General features: G+C 42.6%; 1 long non-coding RNA gene across 3 annotated transcripts in view; it reads left to right on the forward strand.

Annotated features, from left to right (window-relative positions):
• The window catches only part of LOC117005992, a 109,415-nt gene that overhangs the window by 21,443 nt on the left and 61,689 nt on the right, over positions 1-26,283 (forward strand). For all 3 annotated transcript variants that reach the window (XR_004419935.1, XR_004419933.1, XR_004419936.1), the window contains exon 2: positions 14,682-14,771. This is a non-coding gene — a long non-coding RNA (uncharacterized LOC117005992). The remainder of the gene's footprint in view (positions 1-14,681; positions 14,772-26,283) is intronic.

Genomic DNA, 26,283 nt, shown 5'->3' on the forward strand with positions numbered 1-26,283 from the left:
TTCTCCACTCAGTTGTACCTAGAGGGAAAATTCATTAAAGTTGTCCTTGTGAAGTTGAACACAGTTTGTTGCTTTGCTTGGATATATTGAAACACAAATAATCCACATTTCAGCTCTGATTTAGAATGCGGAGGAGTTTCTGGCATCAAAATTTCCTCTACTTTAGATTAATTCATCAGATTGGATTGCATTTTCTGATGTAATCAAACTGATATGTGTCCTGAGTTCCTCTGCAAAGGTATTGCATGAAGATGGAAGGGTGTAAATTCACTTGAAAGAGCTACCGAATTAACTATGTATCAGCAGGCAAACCACACCGTGACGGTTTATAATCTCTGCACACATGGTATGGAGCGTTTCCCAGCATTAAGAATCAAATATGTGTGTGTGGCAGGAAAAAAAATTAAAAGCTAGAAAAGCTATGAGATATTTGAAATGGTTAATTAATGTCAGTTCTGTTTGAGCATTTTGTGAATTAAACATTTATACTTTAGTGGATGGTGCTGTTAATTGCTTGCCACCCCTATGCATAAATAACTCAACTCCAAAATATACAAGGAAATTGCACCATTATATTTAGCCTTGTTAAATTTTTGGTGCAAAGTTTTTTTCCAAAAGTGTGAGTTTGTGTGAAATTATTTAAACTACCAGTCTTCATGGGTCTTTTTCTTCTACAGGAAGAAAAACTGATAGAATATCTGAATGCTTCCAAAAGTGGCCCTTCAAAAAGTTGATTCAAGTCCAAATGTTCTTCTATAGGCATAGTAAATGGACAGAATTGGGCATTAATTTTCTTAAAAGAGTTCTGTGTAACTTCACCTGTAACAGGGGATCCCCAGAGAGCCACTCTGTCTCCATGACATGAAGACCCATCCCTTTCTTCTTCAGCTGTTGCTAACGTTGGTATTCCCCAGATACACAGAGAGATTTGGTTTTGAGAGTTTTCCCTGTTCCAGATAAATCTACTTTCTGGACTGATCCAGCTCATCTCACACCCCCATTTTTACAAAAGCTCAAGACAAAATATGTAAGATTTTCTCAGACTTAGTTTTCTTTGTCTTAAGAGTCTTCAGCATTTCATGGGCTATCCCTGTATCCTCAGCCAAGTGCTCTGCTGGGTCGCCTCTACCATGACACTGTTGTGTTTGGGAGGACCTGGTGTGACCTTGGCACAACCAAATCCATTCAAATCCAAACTCAAATCCATTCCAAGCCCAAGTGGAGTGGTAAGGGGAGAGTTGTTCCTTTGCCCCAGCTACCCTGGGTAGGTTTCCAGTGTGACTGCATTTGGGACCACTGTGGTGAGGATGGAGGCACCTCACTGGCCATAGAGGGACATACAAGTGGCTGCAGTCTATAGCACATATAACACTGTCATTTAGCTGTCTTCCAGGGAGTTACTTGAGATGTGCTGAAAAGTGTTGACCATCGACAGAAGTTTTATTCTAATATTCCTACCAAAGGTCTTCCTCCTTCCCCAAATCTTTCTGTTGAAAAGGCCTCATGCAGATGTTTGGGTAAAAACTTAAACCAGACAAAATTTCAAAAGTGAATTCAGTTTTCCTCTTCTGTAAACACAACCAGAGTCTGAGATGATGATACTGCCCCAAAAATTGCGGTTCCTGACTTAATTAGCTCACGTGGCTTGAGATATGTAACACTGACCATTACAGAAAGCCTGATAACAAAGGGTTATACAACCCAAACACTTTAAATTAACCCAAGCTATGCAGGAGCAGAATCACTAGGATGCTGTGTCTCCACTAGGATGCTGTGTCTCAGTTTTAAGGAAATTCTCCCAGAGGTGGGATGCACTAGAGTCTGTCCTTTAATTTGCCCTGCTTTGACTGATTCTTCCTCTTTCATATGCTAACTTCCATTCCTTTCAAGGAACATAGACAATTTCCATATTCAAAACTTTTGGAAAAGTATCCAAACCTTTTGATATTTATACAGACCAGATCTAACACAGAAGTTTCCGAGCAGTGATGAACCTAGTAACCAATACAGCTAAGTAACAATGAACAAGAATAATTAAAAAATATATTACAATAATAAAACTTCGACAATAAAATAAAACTCCAAACTTGAAACGGGAAAATGGAAAGAACATTTAAAATCCAAATGCGGGTTTTATAATAAGAATCTTCTATGTCACTCTTTAGTAGCTGCTCCAGAAAATATAAGAGCATCCAAAACTCTGTAGAACTTTGTCTGAGTTTGTATTTTTTAAAGCAATTGGCAGAAGCCTCCTTGAAGGGTGAGCATTGGAAACATGAGTGAGTGCTACCATGGACATTGTGGATGGTTGAGCATGGGAAAAAGGCCTGATATGAACTAGCACATCTGGAATGAAGGGATTTGGGGTAAAACAGCAGCACTGGGTGGGACCTTGCAGAACAGGGATAGCAGCCTCCACTGCTGGTGCAAGTTTGGTTCTGCCTTCAGCAGCTGGTGCTGTGGCTGGTAGCAGAGCTCTACTGGGAGCCCACAAGTGTGTGTTCCACTGGTGTGGGCTGGCCTGGGTACCCAGCTGGGAGGAGTGGGAGGTTACTTGCTGGGTGCTGCAGCAGGGCCCACAAGCACACTTGCATTTATTTATCTGAGTGACAGCAGCTGGGAGTACAGCACTGAACTCTTCCATTTGCCTTTTACAGGTATTTGTTCCCTTATATAAGAAGGAAGCTTTAGCATCAACTACCCCTCTGGGACAGAAGTAATAGTGGGTAGCCTGTACCCACCCCCTCAGCCTCACCAGGCTGTGCCTCATTGTCTATTCAGTTCAAGCCACCAAGCAGGGAGGGCTCACGCTAGGTGCTAAGGTGCTAGACTGTTCAGTGGCTAATTTATAGTGGCTGAGGCTCAGAAACCAGTTCCCTCATGTCTACTTTGTTGTCAGGAGATGGTAGCCTGGCAGATGGGTGGTAACAAACAGCTGGAAGGTAATCACATTTACTCAATGAATGAGGATGAGAACCCTCTTTTATTTAAGGTTACTCTCTACTGGCATCAGTACAATGCCATAAGGCAGTGAATCCTGCATTGGCTTCAGACCTGATCAGAGGAAGAGGAATTTGCATGGTCCATGCTGAAATATCATTGGGGTTTAACATCTTGCTTGTATGGAGCAACTTAACATGTCGAGGGCCCTGGATCTCATTAACTGCATTCTTAGTTTCTCTCATCATCCCATCTATCTTGAGATCATGAGTTACTCAAAATGTCAGCTGACAAAAAGGAATACCAAGATTTAGTTCATCGGTTAAAACAAATTAGTGAAAAGCTTTTTGAACTACCAAAATTTTTAGAGTTGTGGATAAGACCAGTTAGATGAGTACAGCTCTCTGGCTACCTTCCCTGTCAATACTTTGACCTTGAAAAATGCAATAATGCAAAGGGTTTTAAGCACATGCTCAAATTTCAAGACAGTCCAAGGGAACTAAGAAAATGCTTAAATGTTGCTGATGTCATTCTACAGCCCAGCTTTATTCACACAGTGGGATGAGGGGGAAATTGATTTTGTCCTTCTGCTGCACTCATGGGAAAAGACTTCATTTTGAAACTACGGTGGTAGCAATATGGATGGAGTCCTGGGGTTACCTCGAGACGCATTGAACACATTGAAAATAATTTCTGTGACAATCAATTGCCCTTCAGAGTGCAAGACTTTGTTATTGAAAGACATGGAAGCTGGCAGTAACAGAAAATATCTATACATGCATATATGTATATAGAGCACAGCCACAAGACATAATTTGTAGCCTGATGCTTGTAAAGATTGGGACGTTCAGCCCAGAAGCTTTGGACTGACTCCTTGGTATATCAGTATTCCTTGATATTGTGTCAGTCCTGTTTGACCATCTCTTGAGTGTAGGCCCAGCGAATACTTAGGGATAGACCATAAACTTACAGGGACAGGATGAGCCTTTATGCTCATGGAGAAGAAATCAAGCTATTTTATATCCACAGTCATAGCTCTTGTGAAACCTTAGGATTCCCTTTGGGAGGAATAAGAGAGAAAGAAAAGAATTCAGATAAGCAACTTGGCTTTAGAGAGGCCTTCTTTCCTATCTACACCAACCACTGTCTCCTCTGGTACCAGTGCCATGGTAGCGCCACAGAGAATAAATTTTTGTGCAAGTTTAGGGCTGCCTGCACTTTTCCTGCAAGCAAAGTGTTTTTTCTGGCTGCACGGTAAATAAAGATCGGAAGTATACCAGGCAAAGATATATCCAGAAAGATTATTTGTAAGCCTGCAACAGATCTTCACCTTGACTAGCCGCTGAAATTTAAGTGTGTAAGTACCCAGTAACACAAGTCAGTTAAAATTATTCAATGTGTTCGACTTCCTTTATCCACTGCAAGCTTCAAGAAGAAAGCAACTGACATTCCTCCGGATGCAAAATCACATATGTAATTTAGTGGCTAAATACTGATACATATTTACTAGATTAGGAAACTATTTCTTAGGTTTTTTTTACAATAATATCTACAGGTATCCAAAATTTTCCTTGACATTTCTCCACTGTGTGTAATCAGCTGAATCAGGCAGGGGTGAAGTAACCCCGTGCACATTTCTATCAGGTTGGCAAAAGTGCCCTAAGCAACTACTCTTTTTTTTTCTGGCTCATGTATCATTCCCTTCCTGAGCTGACCTTATGGAGACGTCTGTTTAAGTGAACCTGAGCCAATGAAACACCAGGCAACAGACTGAAAATCTTGGTTTAATTGAGTCATCATGCCAAGCACATGGGAAGCCTGGTGGCACTGACAGAGTGCTGTGCAGTGATTTGGAGGGTTGGCTGCTTTACCAGCTCCAGACAGGCTGGGCCCAGACAAACTCACTGACCCCGAGGTTCAGAGCCACCCTGCATGCGAGCAATAGGATGCAGAGGTTCTGCTGTGTGAGAGATATCCAGGCATTTGTCACATGCCTGGCGGAGCCAATGCATCCCACAACCCCATGACTGCTCAGAGGCAACAGCTGTGCGCCTGTGAAGCAGAAATTTTCCAAGAAAGAGTAGTACCCCCTGCCTGAAACTGTGTGTGCTTGGGACAGGGGCAGTAGATTTCCATTAAATGGGAGTGTGTATCACTCAAACGCAGACGCTTGGCAGGTCTCCAGGGGCTGAGCCTCAGAAGTTACAAACCAAACTCTGCCGGAGCCCTGGGGGAGGTCTCTTTGAGAAAACAGTGAACAATCAGGCCCAAATCCCAGGAAGACCGTTATCCCCTCTGGAGGCAAACCAAAGAAAATGTTCACACCAGCTCTTTGCATAAAATCAGGGTTTTGGTGTTATTCTACTGCCATGTAGTCGGTCGCCTGCCTGGAAAAGTTGATGAAGAAGGAGCTCTGCATCTTTGCTTTCTCATGTAAGTTTTGTTTCCACAGCTGTGATGATAATGGGAACATCTTCAAAATCTCTGCTGAAACCAAGGGCCATATAGGCAGAAATTAGGCACAGCTGTGCCTAGTAAACAGTATCTAATAAGACTTCATGAAGTGGGATCTTCTTTATAAGTGGGATCTTCTTTACGAGGCTGCAGTCATGTATGGGACTAATTTGGAGAACAAGATGCAGGCCATGTGTGGCTGCCCAGAACTCACTATTGACATGGTAGATTTTTTGATCTCCTGTGCATTCCTAATATTACTTTTCCTTGCCTTAAGCTTCTCCCATTTGTTCACTACATGTGCAAACATAGTGTCCTAGACCAAAGTGCTATATCTCCTGGTTACTGGCAATTTTACCAATGACTTTTGTGGGACTGAGATTTAATAATAGCTGCATGAAATATTTGCATGCCTGGCATATAAAATAATTTCATACTCTGTAGACTCTCTCACTTTGATATATTGGAAAATGAGCAACACTTACTGTCTCTGACAATTAAGAGTGCCACATTTTCTAGGTATGGTCTAGAGTGAGCATGCAGGCTATAATTAAAAAAACTCCATGATGCACTGATCACCAAAGAGGCATTTGTTTATTCTGCCTACAGTGCAAGTTCACCATTACAATATAGGTCTATCTCTAATTACATTAATATAAATAAAGCTGGAGTGTCTGTGCTTTACCCAGCTGAGGGCTACACTTGAGTTTTAGCAGAGCCAGAGGGATGAATCTAATTTGTTTAACAGATCAGTCAGATTGCAACTGGCTTTGTGAAACAAAGGTGATAACCAGAGAAGCCAAAAAGGACCAGCGACCTACAGACTCGGATCAAATGGGACCTTCCGTGTGGGGCCCTGCAGAGCACTGATGACACCTCCACTTCAAAGGCAACCCACAGAAGAAAAGTGTGCCTGTGACCTTTGGCTCTCACAACAAAGAAGAAGATCAAGAGGTGGCTGTTGGGCTTTCTTAACTCCATTTGATACTGTACTAGGAATATGCAAGCCACTAGGCCCTGCACTGGATTTACCCTTCATTTGTTTTGTCTAGAAGCTCTCCTGAAGGAATCATTCTGGATTTAGAGTTTCTCAACTGTTCAGAAGAACTAGGTGTGTATGGGAAGGGCTACCTTGGTAGGGCACACATGTTCAGCAGCAGTGCAGCTCTGGACCTGTGTACAAGTGAAACAAGTTGGGCCAGTAAAGCACAGTCCTGCTGGTGTATCTGGCCCTGGAGCATCAAGCATGGATGGTGACTGGCTCCTGACTGGTTTCGTGTCCCTGATAGACACTACTGAGTCAATAGAGCTCTGCTGGGTGGAACTAACCAAAGTCATTTCACAGTTCTCCTGGAAGGCATTTGAGTTACACAGCTAATGATAAAACAAACAAACAAGCAAAAAAAAAAAAAAAAAAAAAAAACCAGCAAATAGAACCACTCTGATTAAGAAATCCCTGCTCCTATGTTTGCTGCACTTGTGTATATGTGTCTCTGTGACATTATAATACTGCCAGTTCTCTCGTGTCCACTGAGTATTTTTGGGGAGCAGAAGTGGTAAGACTCAAGTACAAGAGAAAATAAATCTATATGTCTGAACTAAAAAATTATAAACTATAAATGAAAAAATAGGCAAAAGCCTGCTGCAATTTTTCTCCTCTGGTATCTTTAACGATACTGTGGAGAACAACTTTACCATAAGCTGGGACCATCCACGCTGTGGGCACCAATCCAGAGCCAAACTGTCCATCAGTTTTATTCTGACCTAGGTGGGGTGCCAATTCTGCCTGTGCAGAACTTTTTCTCTTTGCAGTGCCATCATCCTTGCTCGCCCACTGCTCATGCTCCTGATCTTCCACTTTTCCTTCAGCATTGAAACTGTTGCAGTACCCCAGCCCTGGGCAGGGGTTGGTCCTGGAGAACTCACTCCATTAGCAGTAAAGCAGTGAGGAAAAGCACTTCAAGGAGGAAGGATATTCGCAGCCTGAGTCAGCACATCCTTCTTGCTTACTGTTCATTGCACAAACCATTGCTGAAGGATGATGCAGGGGTAGGACTGAGTGCCCAGCAAGGACAGGGGGCTAGGCTGCTGAGGATACAGCCCAACTAAGAAATCCAGAGGAACCTGCAGCCTCAGCTCTCTCAGAGAGGAGCGTGTAAGGGCACACAGTCATGCCCAACCAGGAGCTCTGTTTGTTTCCGCTTGAGCAGCCAGTTTTGGGGTCAGTTTTCTCATGGTTTTCCCTATGGTATTATCAGCAAATGCATCCTGAGTGCCAAGGAGCTGTAGCATTAGTTGCTGTCTCTTACTTGATGAAAATACTAGTGTGTGACCTGCATGCTACAGAGGAATTGGCAATTTTAGATCATTACTGGGGAAAAACATGGCAAAGATTAACTTGTCTCACAGTAGTGCTGGTGTCTCCTGCAGCAGAGAAGGAAGAAAAGGCTTGATACCACACTGAATCCACTTTTGTCTTAGCAGGCTACTGGCTGCATCTGTTTGAAAGGCTAGTATTGTATCACTGCTCTTTGTTATCAGGTTTCCCATGGTGGTCAGTGTTACATATCTTACATTGTTTGAGCTAATTAAGCTGGGGAATCAGGGAAAGCACATTTCCGGTGGGGATTTATTGCCAAAAGATATTTCAGCTGAAGGGGGAAAAAGGAAATCTCCCTTTATGTCCAGCATTCCTGAGCTGTTTCATAATATTCAACGTCCAGATTCATGGAAATAAACTGACAATACCACCAAGAACTTTGAACTTGAGCAGCTTTCCTCTGTTTTGTTGAATTTAAAAGCACCGTAAAGAAAACTAGGGATCTGTGTAGCCACAAAAATAAAAATGCGTGAATCGCTTTGGTTGGAAACGTTTGTTAATAATTTATATACAAGTGACTGTTTGCTCTCCAGGTTCGTTGTGCCAAAAAAATAAAGTATTATTTGCATCTGCTTTTATGCCTCTTTACTAGAGAAGTGCAAGTGGCAGCATTTTACATCTTCAATGGTATCCATTTGCAGGATGCCAGCAGAGGCAGAGGGGCCTGGTTCCCTCCTGTCTGTATCCAGCACCGAAGGGGTACTCAGAGCAGTAGGAGGGTTGAGCCCTACCTGTGTGCCTGGCATGACAGAGCTGAAGCACCTTTTACAGCACCTTCAGCTGCCCAGCAAGTGCTGCTTGTGGGGCAGAGCCTGCACTGCAACGTGGTTGTCGGCCCAGGAGCAAGGGGAAGCTCTGATCTTACGTATGGGATGTCGTACACAGGTTCATTGTTAGGAAATCCTGTGTGTGAACAAAGCCCTGGTTTTCTTCCAGATGGTATTAATAACCACTATCAGTGAGACTGGTGATGATGACAGTTTGTTCATTTTCACTAGTAGGTCTAAAGGGCTTTGCTGAAAGAAGTGAGGATGATGATCCTCTGCCTGCCAAGGTACACCAACAGCAACCAGGGATCATTATGGATTATTAAAGGCATACAGTGCTTCGGATGAGAAGGTCCTTTTTTCAGTTTTGTGTAACTTTTGTTAAGGTTTGACTGTTCAGCATGTCTTCTGAAACATGGTTTATTGGCTGCTTTGTTTGTTTGGTTGGTTCAGTTCTGGTTTTTATTTGTTTTGTTGTTGTTGTTGTTGGGGTTTGTTTTGTTTGTTTGGGTGTTTTTTTGGATTTTCATATATAGGTAGTTTCAGCTGAAACATTTCAGTTCTCCCAAACATAATGAAAGAAAAAGATTTTCACCCATGGGAAAAGAAAAAGCAGGCAACTTTATCTTTAGAAAGCATTGGCAGTGCCCTTCATTTGAAGCAGGAATTGAAAGTCTAGTACCATTATAATGTCACTGAAAGAACATTTACTTTAAATTTACTAAAATTTGATTTCTAGCATCGCTATTTTGCACATGCTCACCACAGAGGAGTGTATTTTAGCCTAACTCCCCTGATATTTAGCCTGCAATGAGCAGGCTAGAATGTGACCTGTTATTGCAGCCAGTTAATACTTTAGGTCAAATGAGAAAAGTCTTGAATAGAAAATATTCCAACTACTGATGGCATGTATAGGTGTAAATGAAGCTGAAGATAGCACTTCAGTCTTTCCTAAATTTTTTAAACAGGAAATTACATACCAAAACTATTAAAATGATTGTATTGCGATTGAAAAATCAGAGACTCAAAGTCAAATAGGAAGAATTTCACAATTAAGGTTTTCTTCATAATACCCCACCAGTCCCTTTGAGAAGATTTTTTATTATGATCCATCTTTAATTAAATGATGATGTTAATTTTTTTTCCCTAAGTCCCCATGCTCGTGTAGTACAGAGGGTGTCTGCGCTGTTAAAATTAATGAAGACTGTATTGCAAAGAAAGTCCTTGTCTGTAGGGTCATCACCCCAAGTGCTCCTGTGGCTGGAAAATAAAAACATGCAGCCCATGAGGCAGCAGGTTACAAGAAGGGAGAGGATTACATGGTGTCTTAGGAGTCTGACTATGGGATGGCACATTTGCTCTTGCCACTGCATCTGGATGTGGTGCTAAGTCACTTAAAGCAGGTTTTTCACTGGTGGATGTTAGATGCAAAGCTTTCACTTCCAGGGTGCCTGGTTTTGCTCTTCCCAGGCAAAATACTGGGCAAGCAGCACTGAGAGAGAGGATCCTCACTAACAGGCCCAAGCTTGATGCTCAGTTTCCCTATGTTTTTTCCTGAAAGCAAATGAGCTGGATCAAAGTGCAGAGCACATTGATACCAAGCTCAGTGCGAACTCAGATAAGTGGGACACGTGTAACATGCCTTGGTGGGGAGAAACCTGCTCTGGTGCTTGCAATAAACCTTGGGAGGGAAGGAGGTGGGGAAAAGGTGGTGTGGAGCTTGCTGCAAAGTTTCCTTCTGCTTTCCTTCTACCGCCGATACTCCAATCACATACTGGTGATAGGCCCTTCGATTGACCTGTTGAACTCAGATAATAGAAGGAAAAACTCTCTGAAAATGCCCCTGAAGGTCAGAAGGACTATGAGTGCTATGTAAGCAACACAAAGTCTGAAGTAAAGCCTCTAAAAAAGCATCTCTGAGCTGATCATCATCTCTCACCTCTTTTCCACTATGAGGAATAACAAAGCAAGATGAAGAGGATGGAGGGAAAGAACACTGAATATTTCCTTGTTCCATAGATGCTCCAGTGCTGAACTTGTTGCAAATTTTCTTATGTGCAAAAAGGAACACCTAATATTTTCAGGCTGTTTCTCCCCTCAATCTCCAGTCCCCAATCCAATAATATTTAAGTCCCCTGAGATTCCGGTGACAGTGCTAGACACTTGGAGAATGAGCAGCAAAGGCAGTAATGCTGCTTTCTCTCAGCAGCATGAGGATGAGCAAGAAAATAGGATCCTTATTGACTCTCCATTGTGACTGAGTGTTCAGAGCAGAGCAATCTGCTGGGCTGAGAGCAGACAAGGAGCAGCAGCAGCAGCAGAGCATTTTCCTGAGGCCATGGATTGAGATGGAGCTGCTGCAGCCTTAATAGACACTGCAACAGCCATGGCAAATGTGACCTGCTCTGTTATTGAATTGTGTGGTGCTGTTTGCTTTTCCTTTAATATTGGTAATTATGCAATTTCTAGACAACTTCCCTGTCATAACCAGGGCAGCACTGCTGACAAAACAAGCTTTAAATAAGCACTTGTCAAAGTAACAGCTATTTTTGCTTGCCCTATTTAGCACCGTGTTTAAGGTCTACAGTGGAAATCTCAGACAATTTTAAATACATGGTGCAGTTACTTTATCACTGCATCACAATATTAAAAATCCCTAAAGCCTGGAAAACAAAAGTGTTTTGACGGCACCTTTTGGTTCTTCCTGCCTTCACGGGAAGGTTAAAGCTTTTTCAGGATCTGCTTGAGGGCAAGGAAGCACAGAAGAGCTTAGGGTACATGAGCCCTTCTTTCAGGCTCTAAGGATTATTGGGCAGAGAAGATTCAACATCCTGCTTTTTCCCATCTCTGAGACCTCTGGAAGGTTCTCTAGAGGAAAAGAAAGAACAAAACTAACACTACAAGACTTAGAAGTCTTGCTGCTCCTCAGGTAAGAAGGAAACAGGAAATACTTACTCTCAAAGCCTCTTTGCTCATAATTAAGAAATCACAATAAATCCTTCTTCCTTACCTTCATGAGCCCCATCTGAGGTGGTGGACTCCAAGCTCCTCAGGCACTGGGCTGCCTTGTTTGACCAATGCTGGAGCAGATGGCAGAGGTACAACCTCAGCACACAGCAAACGGTTACTTACCCAAGATGCTGTGAAGGGGTATCTGCAAGGCCCCCTCCAGCCATGCAGCAGAGTTACTGGGACATGCACAATCCAAAATACATGGAAACTCACTCTTCAGGTAGGAACAGTGAGGTTAGACAGGCAGTGGCACAAGTGTGACAGTCATGGAGGAGTCCTTCCTTTAGGAAATCGTCACCAACCAAGCACGAAAGGATTGCATAGTATTACATGCGAACAATTGCATATTGGTTTAATTAGGCTATTCTCTATTTTTGCCCCTCTGTCTTCAGACTATGGACTTCCCAGCCTGTGTGTTCCTGAGAAGTTTGGATGCATTTCCAGGGAGTTTCTGGGGCTCTCCTGGGACACCTGTCTCACACCTTACAAGAAAAGTGTTTAGAAAGTTATTTGCTGCACTTACAAAGGGGGTAACAGGATCAAAAACGTTTGGGGGTCCCGTGTTTTGAGCAACACCCTTGCTTTCCTCTCATTCTCATCTCTACCGGCGGATACCAGAGAGACAGCCAAAGCAAACAATGGGAAATGGTCTGTAAACCCAAAACAAAAGAGGCTTTCTTTTATCAGCTGTTTCCTGTTGTCAAAAATAAATTATTCTATAACAGTGCATTTATTAGTGCACTATGCATAGAAACAAGGTAAAATATATAACTTTTCGAGCAGAATTTATTTTGTTAAAATTATCCTGATATTAAAACAATATCTTCTGTCTATTTATCCCCATTGCATTCCCTCTCTTCTCTGGAAAAGGGAGAAAAAGAAAAATAGTGTCTTAGCAAGTTAGGCAAAAAAATGCTTAAATTATCTTAATTTAATGGCACCTGCCTTGTTCCAGGACGCTTGCTCTGCTCTGCTGCTGGAAGCATGCAGAGAGGCGGGTTCGGATGCAGGCTGACCCCGAGTTCCCAGAAATCCCCGGCTGCTTTGCTGTGGCTCTCTATCTCCTGACTCCTAAATGAGCTCCGGCAGCACCGGTCACCCACTGCTCCCGAGGATGAGCTAAGAAGCCGAAAATAGCCTCTTTTCTGATAATACGGCTTCGCTCCTAAAGGCAGAATTCTGGCATCCCAGATAAGATGTACACAACCTCCTTTGGTTACGTTTGCAACCTCCTGAGCCTTTCTCCGCCTCACAGAAGGACTTTTCCTTATGCGCTGGTGCCGCTGGAAGCGGGGTGCCATGAGATGCTGTCGGTGGGGTCAGAGGGCCCGGGGCTGGGGCTGCCTTGCTCAGAGCAGCATCGGCAGGAGGGAGCAGGGCTGTGCTACTTCAGAGCTACGAGGGGAAGGCAAGGGTGTTTCCAAGCGGTGGGACAGGGCCATGGGAAACACCTCCTGCTGCCCCGCCTGCAGACTTCATGGCATCTGTGACAGACAGGATGAGAGCTTTGAGAAAAGGGAACAGTCCCCTAAAAGTGTGGGAATGATGGGCTCGCTGGGTTTTTAATCCCTGGCCTAGGGAGGCAAACGTGATCTCTGAGATGTGATCATCGCGCTCTCTCACAAGCATTAAGGTGTGTTTGGCTGGGCTAAACTGCTGGCAGCAGACACATTACGAGGAGGCATTTGGAGCATTTGTAGGGATGTATTTCCTAAGCAGAGCAGTGTTACCCTGTACAAATAACTGTATTTGTATTTATATGAAACCATTAATGTTTGTGCACAATTCCCCCATCAAACAACACCAGCTGGGCAGGAGTGCTTCCCTGAGCCCCAGATGATTTGTTTCTGAGTGAGAAATACTGAGTCTGATTGTGCCAGCATGTAACAAGTATATTCCAGAGCAGGGAAATAGTGGCCAACCAGGATTAGACAATGTCTCCCTTCTATAAACAGTTCACTCCTCCACCCTGGGATTAGGTTCTCCGCCTCCAGAAATGGTGCTAATTAGGAGACACTTGGAAAAGTAGAATTTCCTGCTACTCTGGCAGCTCCTCCTCTTGCCACTAGAACCTGCACACTTCAGCTGGCCTGCTGAAAGCGGGCACAAGCACAGCCTGTCCCATCCATTGTACTTTTATGGGAGAAAGAAGCCTGAAGGTATGCTGTAGCGATCTCTGGGGAAACCTGCTGTAGTGAAACACGTCCCACCTGTGCTGCTTCAGCACCCAGCTCTCCCAGGTCAGAAGCTGCCATGGCACCATCGTGCAGTTAAATGTTCTGCAGGATGAAGGACAGGATGAAGGTGTTTTAATGTATGCTGATGCCTGGTTTTTACCCGACGTATTTAGCATATGTTTGCATATATGATTTCAAATTCCAGTGTAAATAAGGCATAGATATGAGCTGATAACCATGTCCTAGGATAAAATATGACTAGAAACACTGGTAGATTTAAGATTTGTTAGTCACATAGTCTGGCAAGTGTGAATTTGGACATAGCCAATCTGCCTAAAATATTAGCAGAAGTTGTATCTTGAGCAGACTCTTATTTCGGAGTATTTATATATAGTAAACTATTTTTGTGGAACAACATCCTCTTGGTTGTGAAAACTGTGCACCCAAATCTGATTTTTTAGAATGTGTTATCCCCTGATTCCTATCAGAATAGCCCAAGCTGAGAGGTCTGCCAGAACTCACATTAGCTGTGCGAGATGCTTCCCTGCCTCACAGGATGGTCCATCCAAGTGTTTTTGCCTGAAATTTCAGCAGAGGTAGACTGGGTTAATGGAACAGCAGCATGATGCTGTTTTGTGAGGTTAGGGGCAGTGCTGTGAGCATAGGTGCTGTGTTTGTGGGGGCAGAACTGATGATATACATGCCTACAGTGTCACTAAATAAGCAGGCCTAGAGACAATAAAAACAATTTTGCTTCTTGCAAGTTTGTTCTGTGTGTTTGTGGTTCAGAGAGGCTTCTATTTCTTTCTGCTTGTATCAGCCTATGAGCACAAATAATAGATAAAAGTCTAAATGCTCTGTTGGGTCTGAGCATGCAAAACCTGCCAGATGTGCATACAGTTTTGATATAGTTTCTTCTGCTTTTTATTGTTTTTCATTTCTTTCCCCTAGGATTTCTTTGGAAATTGGATCTTCTCATATCCTACACATGCTGTGCTTGGGAGGGAAGGGTTATCCAGATGCTGTCTCCAATGGGAGCAGGTAGGGAAGGACTCAGCATTTCCTTTTATTTCTTGCAATGGTGTTGATCTGGCCAGCAAAGTTAACGGATATTCCCACACCTTCAAGAGAATGACCACGTTTATTTTTAACCAAAAGTTGAGTCTGTGGTTTCCTATGGCCCGCCAACCTGCAAACTTGCAATCTCAGTGCTTCTCACATGCAGTATATGCAAGGGGCTCCCTTGTAAAGCGGTTACACTTCGTAAATACCAAGTTTTTTCCCAGGAGACATGTCTTCAAATGCATGGACCTGTGAGGCCATGCTCTGAGGAAGGAGAAAGCAGAAGATGGGACTGAGTCTTGACTTGAGATATTAGACACTTATTTCTCATACTTATCACTTCACAGGCCAGAGAGGAAATTCTAAGTAAAAATTCTGATTTTTTAAAATAAGTGAATGTCTAGACTCCATTTTTTCTGATCTTGAATCAAATAATATTATATCAGCTACTTGCTCTTGGCAGTAAAGTCCTCCCCTGAGACATCATATTTCTAGCTCTGAAACCTCTTAAAAAACAGTGGGCCACAAATTATCAAATCAGCCCAGGTGTTATGGTTTTAACCGGGGATCCTTTCAATTGAATGAGAATGTGGCAGGATTTGTGGTTCCCCCAAGGAGCAAGATGTCAGGATAATGATCTGCTCAAGACTGCCCAGACTGGGAAAGAGAGCTCGAGAGACTTGTGAAAATGGAAAACAAGAGCTAGAATCTTTCTCCTTCCCTCTTGAGCCATTTTTTCATTTCAAAGGCAGTTTTCTATCCTTTCTCGACTGGGGGTTTAGTACCTCGTTTGAAACAATTATTACTATTATTCACATGAAGCACTTTATTTCACATTTTAGACTGTATAGCAATAGTAATTGAGAATTCATGTCTCCCAGGCATGGGGTAAATGAGCACAAACAAAATATTTCACCACTGCTGTTCAAAGATGTGGCATTTTATTTATTTTCACAAGTGTAAGAGTGTCATGTTATTTTTTAGAGTGCCTTTTTCTTGTGAGGTTGCTGTTTGCAAAATTCAGGGCTAGGATCAACCCTAACGCTGCAGTGAACTGGTGGATCAGTTGCCACAAAACACTTTTACTTCGCCAAAATGTATGTGCTACTGGTAGCATGTAAAGGATTGGTCTCTAGACTCCGTTCTGAGCAAGATCAGCCTGACAAATGAACAGATTCTCCTTCTGTGTTAAATACTAATCAGGAAGAAGGGAAATAAATACCATAGCCCATCTCAGGCATGATATGCAAAATTTAATACACTAGGCAAAACCCTGAGGTCTCAGTTCTTGAGCCCTAGTGGAGAGCTAATTGAGAAGCCTTGCAAGCTTGTCATACTTTCTTTCTGCCAGGCTGGCAATGTGGCACACATGGTTTCAGGCAGAACAACCTGAAGACTTGGAGCTGCTGCTCCCCAGTACTGAGGTGTGCCGCCAGTGGCTCCGTCCCCTGCAGCATGGCTCTGCTGTGCCCTCCAAAACACCCACTGCGCTGACCTCCACAGGAAAAAGCCCTGGGGCTCTGCTTCCTGCCCCCTTCCTCATGCACACACCAGTACTCCTGCAGACATTGTCATTGGCAGCTCTTTCTCTCTTCTGGGCTGTGGTTGCCGGGAGGAAGCAAGGCAGGAACTGTGGCTCTCTCCCAGAAAACATTTTTCTTAAGTTTCCTTCCTTTAAGTAGTGGGATCTTTTCGATCTAATGAACCACCACAAAAGGTGGCTTTTGAAAGCATCAGGGGGAAAAAAAGGGTGGTATGTTAGCTCTGGGGCCAAAAATAAGTATTTTGTAATAACTGCTTATGTTCCTCCAAGGGGCGAACATATGTTTCACTGAAAAGTCTTGTCTTTCTCTCCACTGTATTTACTGACCAGCCAAGAATTTCACAGATCTTAAACATGGACATTGGCAGGAGAAAAGGTCAGCTCACTTAGTGCTTTCTACAAGCCATATTGATTTCTTGATGACATCAGAAGAGGATGGTTATAGGTGGAAGCTTCTCTAAACAAACAGAAGATAGGACTGGAGGCGCGATTCCTTTTCTTTCCAGTGATCAGTGATTTTTGCCAAAGGATGTATTGCTTGTGTCTCAGTGCAATGCTGTGGCTTTTTATTTTTAGTTTGGATGTTGGCTATTGGCAATCATGATTGCAGTCTCTTGGAGCACTGCTTCGGGTGACATTCATCTGGAGAATGTTGAAACATTGGGGAAAGAATTATAAGCAGCAGCTGCAAGACATTTTTCACCCCAAAGGATACAGAAAAAAACCAGCACAACTTTGAACCATGAGAGTTCAGCTGAGGATAGGAGCCAACCCTTTCATCAAGCTAGCACAAATCCCACGAGCAGACAGATCTGTGCAGTGTGGTGATTTCTGAGTAGGGTTAGTCTTGATCTGCTATCTCAACAGTGGATTTGGACTGGGATCAACTCCCAGCTCCTGACAACAGGCCAGGTGTGTCTCCCCTGCCAAACTGTCCTCTGCAGCTGGAGCAGCACCATGGCCTTGAAAAGCCACGGTGGCTCTCCTGGTCTTGTATCCTGGCCTCAGCAGAGATGGCAGCTGCCAAGGAGAAGTAATGAAGCTTCAATTGTGCCCACAATATTCTTTATTCTGTTTCCATCCATGTGGACACTGATGGCAGCAGGGAAGAGAGCTCGCCTGAGCTGTTCGGGTTCAGGAGCATTTCTTCCTTGCAAATTGGATCTTAATTCTCTGCTGAGTCACAGGTATCCCGCTATGACTCAAAATTAGCAGGGCACACTCCATGTTGGGATTGAGAGGTGCCACAAATATCCATTTATTTGAACTTAGCACTAACAAATAGTTTAGGTCAGAAAGAACCTTCTTGTCCAGTTCTATCTTGAGAGTGATATCATGTCTGAACAGTCTTTGTTGGGGTGCAAGGTCTGCTCTGGCCTGCTGGTGAGCTGTGGAGAGCACAGACTAGATACAGAGTGACAGAAACAGGATGTGTTCCGATTCAGCCTTGAAAAATATGTGTTAGTGTGAATATCACAGAGACTAGAAAAAGACGTTGGCAAACCTTTTCTGGCTCTTGAATTATCATTAGTTCCTCTTTACCTGGCTACCATTCAAAGCATACCCACAAAAGTTCTATTGCTGCTGCTCAAGTTAAAACCAAATAATGGAGGACCAAGCTGCCCAATTGACCCACCACATCCTCTGTTCTGCTGGGAGACTTGAGACCTGCAGAGCAGGATCTGGGGCCACGTGCTTGGTGAAAAGGAAACCTGATAGAACCTGAGATGGCTGCAGCCTTCCCAATGTACTTAGGGGTTTACAAGTCAAGCTGGTGTTAAAAGATGAGTATAGCTTAAAGGCTTTTTATTTTCTTTACAGTTCAAGGACGTGTATAGCTAACTAGTTAGTCAGCTACCTATCCAGCCATCCTAGGCTGTTATTTTTCACAAAGACCCAGACATCTGTATTTATAGAAATATGTACATGCATCCGTCAATGTTTTTTGTAACCTAGCATTTATAGGATGCAAGACACCTCCCAAAGCTAAATTCAGCATACTAACCATCTATACATTCAGAAACATTCATGCTACACATTAGAATATGCATCAAGGCTTTTTGCTATTTCTGCTGTTGAAAGCTATGTTCAGTCCACATTAGTCTGATCACACTGTTTTACACTTGCCCATGGGCGTCTGTGCTGCTTGGAACTGCTGGAGGGTTCTTTTCCTCTCATTGATATCAACTGCAGGAGAATCTGGTGTGCTGAGGTGAGTGGGGAAATTGTGGGCAAAGGCACTGAAGCTTTACTGACGCTCAGGCAATCTCGTCCCTGGCTCCCCAAAGCAATCAGGTCCCAGCTTGGGCTAAAGCACAGCCATGCAAGCAGGCACAGGTTCAAAGTGCAAATAAATACATGCTCGAGGGCTCCCCGTAGGGATGGAAGGTGAGCAAAAACAAAGATAGAGACATGGTAAACATAGCCAGCCTGTCTGGAAGGAAGAACAGGTTTTCATAGGATGGGGAGCTGGGAGAACATACGGTGCTTTCTGAACTCTGGCAAGCTGTCTGATGCTTCTCACAGACAGAAAGCATGTATTTAATTGAGGTGGGAAGGAAGTTTATATAGTCGATACTTGTTAAGTGTTTTGACTTGGACATAGCCTAATTTAGTCATCTCCAAGGCTTTCACCAAGGTATAGGAGGATAACTGTGCTAATGTCAGTGAATGAGAAAACACCACTCTCACATCAAATCTAGACTCTTCCTCTGAATCTTATGTGTTGTCTGTAAGTGTACACTTTCCCCCTCAACCCCTGCCTCTAACTTGCATATCTCTGGTCTCCTAACAGCAGACACATGGCATCAAAAGGACAGTGAACAAACTGGGATGTGTGATGCTGCTGCTGTGGGTAAACCAAAACTTCCATGAGGTGAAGATGAATATTTTCAGTTTTTCCAGATGTACAGTCAACCAAAAAAGCACAAAAGAAGAGCACTGATTTGAGATGAACAAGTTTTTCTGTAGAGACTGATGGGTCTTGTTATACAATTCCCTTTCAAATGGAAGCTCCAGTGAGAGGACATTTTGGGACCCCAGGTCCTTTGACAGGGAAAGAGAGAGTTCCTGTTCAGACCAGCAAGGACTCCCTGTTGCATTCAAATGTTTGCTGTGGAAAAGCAAAGTGAGTGAAGTTTTGTCTTGCTTGACTGAGCTTCACTGTACCAGTTATTGTTTTGAAAAGTTAAGAGATACCTACTACATCTCCTGGGAAAGTGAGCAGCAGCTTGCTTTGGAAGAGACTGCTATTATGGTGAAGTTCTCAGCTTAGCTCTCTATTTTTGGCTTTATGTATTCATGTCTGCATGAATTTCCCCTGCAATAACAGCTTTGTGATTAAATGACTAGAATAAATGGTTTCAGAGCATCTGGGAATAGGCAGAAATGTAATTATTCATTTGTTGATAGATAGTGAGGTAGGTATTGATTTATATAGGATATTAAGTGCTCTGGAGCAGAGGAATGAAATATTATTAGTATTTTAAAAGAGGAAAAGTTCGCCACTTTGTTTTCTACTTTTAAGCACCTATGGGGAGAATACTACTTTGCTAATGTTAGACCATTTGAATGCTTTGAATTATTTAGGGATTTTCATTATAGGCTGATGCAAGTGTAAAAGCCTGTCTGTGATAAGTTAAATTTGTTTAAAAACCTACATCTTCTTCCTTATGGTCCTTTATTGTTAGTCACCTGTGGTTCTTGCCTTACGGAAATACAGCCAGGCAGAGAGTTCAATTAAGAAATCTGTCTGCCTGCCCATCTATCTGTTTGTCTCTTTCTCTTCCACTCCATGGATGATATTGCAATTGCTAGACATTATATTTTTATAATCTTTATTTCAAACTAGGCTCTCATAAGCATTGCATTTCAGGTGAAATATGTCATTATCCCTGTTGGAGTGGAGTGCTAGCTTTATAAAGGGAAGGACGAGAAAATTCACTTAATACGTGAGTGAGTTCCTGTGAAGCCTGGGAAGGGACTCATCCATGTGGGTTTCTGATGCCTAATAACAGCCAAGCTCTTGTAGTGAGTCCTGCAGAGGATAAGTGAAGAGGGTCTCTCTTCTCTACTTAGTTCTTTATTTTCACAAAACCCATAGGGATATTTCTGAAATCTCACCTCTCTGTCAATGTGCCTGAAAACAAAAGGCTTCAAGAGTTACCAGAAGACTCACAGATGGGCACTCAGGCAGGCTGTGTGAGCCTAATTTGTGAAGAAAAGCACCCTTAAAGTGAATCCCTAATCCTTGAACCCTGTGTGCAGGAGCAACCATAGCACAAGCTAGAGAAGGAAGAGAAGGGCTACCATGGCATGCACTTACCCCATCCCCTCCCCAAAATGCAGCAGCTCATTTCCTGGGGTGTGGGAAGTGCCTCTGGCCTCCTCAAGGACATCATGTGACCCACAGGAAAGCCGAAATCATGGATCTCCAGCCCAGCTTCCCCTCATTCCCCTCATCCAGCCCTGTCCCCTCTGCTCATTCAATGGCCTCACTTGACCTCTTCCTCATCCTCCTCAAGGTGTTCCTCCCCAGAGTGCAGCCAGTAACTCCCAAATTAGTGATAATTCCTTCTGGCAGAGGTTTTTGCCCTTTAAAAAGTTCCTATTTTAAAAGCATCCATATTTTTTCCAGCTTTTCCATGGAGCAGCAATGGTTCACCATGGAACTTGCTTTGTTGGCAACCTTTTGCTATGTTTTGTCTTATTTGTGGCTGCAAAACAAAATGCTTCTAATATTTGTGTCCTCTGGTGATGAGTATGTTTCAAATACATCACTGGCACACTAGGATTTAAAAAGGGACACATTTTTCTCTTCATGGCATATTAGCATTGACAGATAGGGATGGTCCACCAACATAAGTGTGCTAGAGCTCTCCTCCTGCATGGCATTAATGGTCAATAAGGCTAAGGTTTTAGCTTTCTCTTCAGACTTCCAATTAGAGTTGCTCAAACCCTTTTTTTCTGTCTCTTGTTTTGTTTTTTGGTTTTGGTTTTGGTTTTGGTTTTTGGTTTTTCCCCATAAAATGGGCTATCAGATTCATGCAGGTCTCAAAAAAACAAAATGTTTGCCTCTTACAGGCAATATTCACCATTTCTCAAGAGAGAAAGAAAATGTTGGGGCCAGAGCCAAGATGAAGTGAGTGCCTCCCAGTTTGAAATAAGAATATATATGCATAGCATAAATAACAGTTTTAAGGCCTGATCTGTGTTTCTATTTCCACCAGTGCTGTGACGTCAGTGCTGACATATCTGGGGACAAACTGCTGTTCAGGTTGAAGATTGGTGTATTTTTATTTAGTCCAATCCACCCAACCATCAGACTCACAGCCCAAGTTTTTCTGTGCCAGCCCAGTTGTAGTAACCGATGTGGACCATATAAATGCCAGACAAAAAACATCTGCTTAAACCTCTTCCATGAATGTGCTTTGTTTTGAGACCATCAACTATGCCTCTCTGCCCTTGAACTGAAGTAGGAGAATAGTGACTGTAAGTCAAGTCCCAGCCATCCTAAGTTAACGAGCCTAAGTAAATGGGAAGCATTTAGCCCTTTGCACTATTTTAAATAAATCTGCCTAACCCCATACCCTTGGGGACTATCTACGTGAGAAATCTCCTTCACATCCCATGTGTGAAATGATGGGGTAGTTTTGCCTGAGCTAAATAGTGTCCAGCTGCAGTGAGCTGAGAGAAGTAAAGCCTCACAGCACTTTAAGCTACCTCCCTCAGGTATGTGGCTTAAATTGGGGTAAAGTGGCTGCTGCAGATCTCTCTCTCTCTTTGTTGAGGGAGCTTAGGTGTTTTCTTTAAGCCTCTCTTTCTTTGGCTAAAAATTGCATCACATGGCCAGGAAGCCATACCCAGTGTTGCATAGGAATTCAGGCCCTAAATATGGAATGATCAAATACTTGAGAGAGTATGGCTCTGAGCAGCTGATGAAGAAAACATGAACCCACGGATATTCATCAAAACTGTGAAATTGGCAACTACAAACCAAGGAATTCAAGGCAATCTTGCATCAATCATAGATCAGTTGTAACTGAGTTACAGGGCTACAGCAAGGCAGAAGTTTCCTGGCTCATTCAAACTCCTATGTACAACCTTAATGTTGTCACAACTGATTCAGAAACAGCCATAAACACCATCAGTTTCCCTAGTGTGTTAGTATAAATTAAGTTGTATTAGCCTAGATGACTCCTAAAAATAGTCAGAATAATTTTATCTCAAGACCTAATGCATACACACTGCAGATTTTGGTAAAAATGTAAAAGAAATTGCAGTGAAACACTCTTTTTAGGAATAAAGAGTGAAATAATTTTGGAATTCCATTCAAAATGCTCTTGGTACTGCTTATCTTTCCAGATATAGTCTTCTGTAAACACTTCCATGGAAGTACTTTTATTTCAGAACTCATAGTACTATGTGATTCTTTCTTCCAAATTAGTTCAGATAAATATAAAAATATTTTGAGTCAATGTGTACTATTTGATACGTAGTCTCTCTGTCTACCTGGGAATGTGAATAGGTCTGCATCTACACTGTATACTCTGTACACTACACTGTACACTGTATACGTTTCTGTGCAAACTTCTCCATCTTGACCTTCTTTATTTTGCAAGACAGTGATAGTGATATTGATACTTTCCACTTTTTCTTTTCTCTTGCTTTAAAGATAGGTAAACAGAAGAGCAATCAGCAACTCCCTTAAGTATAGTATAGCTCCATCTCTGATAGAAAATATAATTGGTGGTTATTTCAGATCAGTGCTTGACAAAACCTTGTACGTGCTACTTTTGAATGTAACTTAAGAATACTTTTCTCATATCTTGTTTCCTAAAGTTGCAAATAAAGTTCACTTCCTCTCCTTCCTGAAATGTTTCAGAATGTTTCCCATTTTTTCCTCTATCTTACATTCCTATGACCTAAATACTCTCCAGAAAGACATTATGTCTAAGATCAACTAGGCAGGAAAATGAAATCCTGAGAACAGCCACATAAGCTGCTTTTACTCGCCACTTCTTCCAGCAGTAATGGTTAAGTTTAGGAGCAATCTATTATTGAAGAGACCAGGACACTTCAGTCTAGAGCGAGATGTCTGCCACCAAGGTGGAATACAGCAGTGTGCTGCTATAAAGGCTCAAATGGCTGGAGAAGGTATAAACAGAAGGATTATTTACTATTCTTGGCAGTGCAAGTGGGATACCCAGTGAATTAATCAAGGAGTGCACTTAAAATAAATTGAAAGAAATCACCAGCAGAGCCTTACACTGGGAATTCATTGCCACAGAATATTTAGATGGTAAAGCTATGAACAGGTTTGAAAGTTTATTGCATAAATTTTAGGGGGTAAAATTGATTAAACATGATAAACAGAAATGCAACTATTTATGTCAGAGAGAAGATGAACAAAGAATGGGTATTTACTATTTTCCAGCATTTTATTCAGCGTCCAATAGCTCAGAGTGGATTTGTTTTTGGGTGACCAGGCAGCAAATTTCTAACAAACACAGATAATTAAACCATGAAGCTGATTGCTAGAGGATGCCATGAAGGCCAAAATCAAAATATAATCAAAAAGTGATTGGACAGACTGAGATCAGAAAAGACTCTTGAGGGATGCTGAATACAACAATACAAAGATATCCTTCAGTTCAACTTGTCAGAAGCTGGAAGCCCATGGCAGAGGAAGGATGAATCTGAATTTGCCCTTTTTTTGCACATTTCCTGAAGCATCTGCTCTCACTGGCTGCCAGAGACAGCTTTCTGGGTGATTTGGTCTGACCCCTCTGGATGTTTTGCAGGTTTGTATCCAAATGATCAGTAGTGAAGCGGCACTTGGATCGTGCTCAAAACAAAAGTGATGCCGAAAGGCATGGATACAGCAGAGGTAGTTTACAATCCTCCCACAGCCATGGCTTGTTTGCGGGCTCAGAGGGATGACAGCGCATCCCTGAGTGAGTGCTATAACCTAATGCGCCTGGTCAGTAAACACCACAAAAATCTAAGTTTACCTGGTTTTGTTTGCTGGCTTGCTTTTTAACCAAAAGTTTTGGCTGCGAGAATTACACAAATGTGGGGAGTGTTGTTACAGCTGGGTTAAGCCTTTGTGAGAAAGACAGTCTAGAGGCAGCTTTCATTTAACACAGCTGTAAGAGGCATTAAGCATGTCTCACCTCCTCCGCTCCAGCTCCCTGCAAAAGACAGCCCGGGATTTTTTAGGGATTTGTCTGCTCTGCACAGCAGTGCCTCAGCTGAGTGTTGTTTCAGAGGTGTGGTGAACACGCTTGTTGCTGTAGGGAAAAAAACCTAAAGGTGCAGAGGGAATAACAGAGCTCAAAAAAAGCAGAAGAAAGTTTGAACAGAGTCTGATGATCTTGGTAGAATATTGATATCAGTTTTGGGTGGAGGTTCTGACAAAAGGAGGTTGAGAAAATTTTTTTTTTGGCTATTATTTTGGCTCTTCCTGTGCTTAAAGAAGCAGAGTTTTGTACAGCCTTCCAAATAAACACTTCTGAATAAACTGCACTAGAGATACCTGATTTCATCACCCATCTCTCCTCCTAACTGGAATAAGCTAGAAGGGTTTGAATTTTCATTAACCACTCAGCCTAGAGGGATAATAAGTCATTTTACAGAAACCAGAGAGACAGGCATGATGTCCTGATTCTGTTTGCAGTGTGATGCAGAGTGTTTCCACTGATCATGAGATTTGACTTCTTGTTTTTGTGGTGCCTGAGTTTCAAGTGGTGAAAGAGAGACATTTGGGATGGCACCAAGCTGCACCAAGAAATAATCCCTGAGTTGAAGTGAGCTCTGTGAAACAGCATCCATGCATTTTTCAAGAGGACCCTCACGAAGCAAAACAGCCTCAAGTCGTTTTAAAGCGTGGCAGGCAAAGTCTTAATTCATGTTATTTTAGGAACAGTTCTGTCCCCATATCACCCAATTCTGTGCTACTGAGTCTGCAGAACAGCTGTGAAGGTATCTGGTAATGGTGGATAAGAGTGGGAATGAGACTGGTTACCCAGCACAGCAAAGCAGATCTGCGTATGTCCAAGAGCATCTCACAGACTTTACAGAAGGGGTAAATAAAAGAGGTAACCCCCGAAAAGGAGCAATTCAGGAGCTCTAAAATGTGAGTAATTTTATTCCAGCAAACAGAAAAGGGAAAAAATCCTACCCAGCTTTGTAGCTGAAACAGTGTTACTGACTCTCCCTACTTCTTTGCTTTTCTTTTTTTACCTCTTCTAGTACATCATGTGATAGCATGTTAGGCCCAGAGCTCAGATGTGGGAGTCTGTGGGACAATGACTGCTCCAAGACAGTAAGTGGAGGTGACAAGTTCCCAGTAATATTGGACATTAACACTGACTATTTTGTTGGTATTTAACTCCATGATGTTTCATGTTATTGTGCAGAATCAGAACATCCCCTCTCACCCTCACTATTTTGTTCCTTAGTCCTCTGCTCTGTACATTCAGAATGCAGGAGTGTGAGATGCCAGCTCCTTCAGGGTTCAAATGGTTTTATATAAACTAAAAGAGAGGGCAAGTTTATGAAGTGGCGACAGGATCTAATTCTGTACTCAGCTGAGACTGAAGAAGGGTGAAGTACTTTGTGTATGAGGTGAACATGTTTATGTGCGTATATATATAAATATATGTGTATATATATACAGTAAATTCACGAATACAAGCCGCACGGAGTATAAGCCGCATATCCGGTGTGTTGGCAACATTGATGTCTTTGTCAATAGATAAGCCGCACCCGGAATATTAGCCGCACTTTAGTTTGCCGGGAACTTTCACAAAGTCGTCATTTAGTAACACAATCGCGGGATCGCCGGGGCTTACTGGCTTACTGCCAACCTCGGAAACATTGTTTCCAAGTGAAAAAAGACACACCCTTTATTTACAAGCTGAAAAAGACAGGAACAATAGTGTGGTC

Source organism: Catharus ustulatus, chromosome 1 (genome assembly GCF_009819885.2).
Source record: "Catharus ustulatus isolate bCatUst1 chromosome 1, bCatUst1.pri.v2, whole genome shotgun sequence".
In the NCBI taxonomy this organism is placed as follows: Eukaryota; Metazoa; Chordata; class Aves; order Passeriformes; family Turdidae; genus Catharus; species Catharus ustulatus.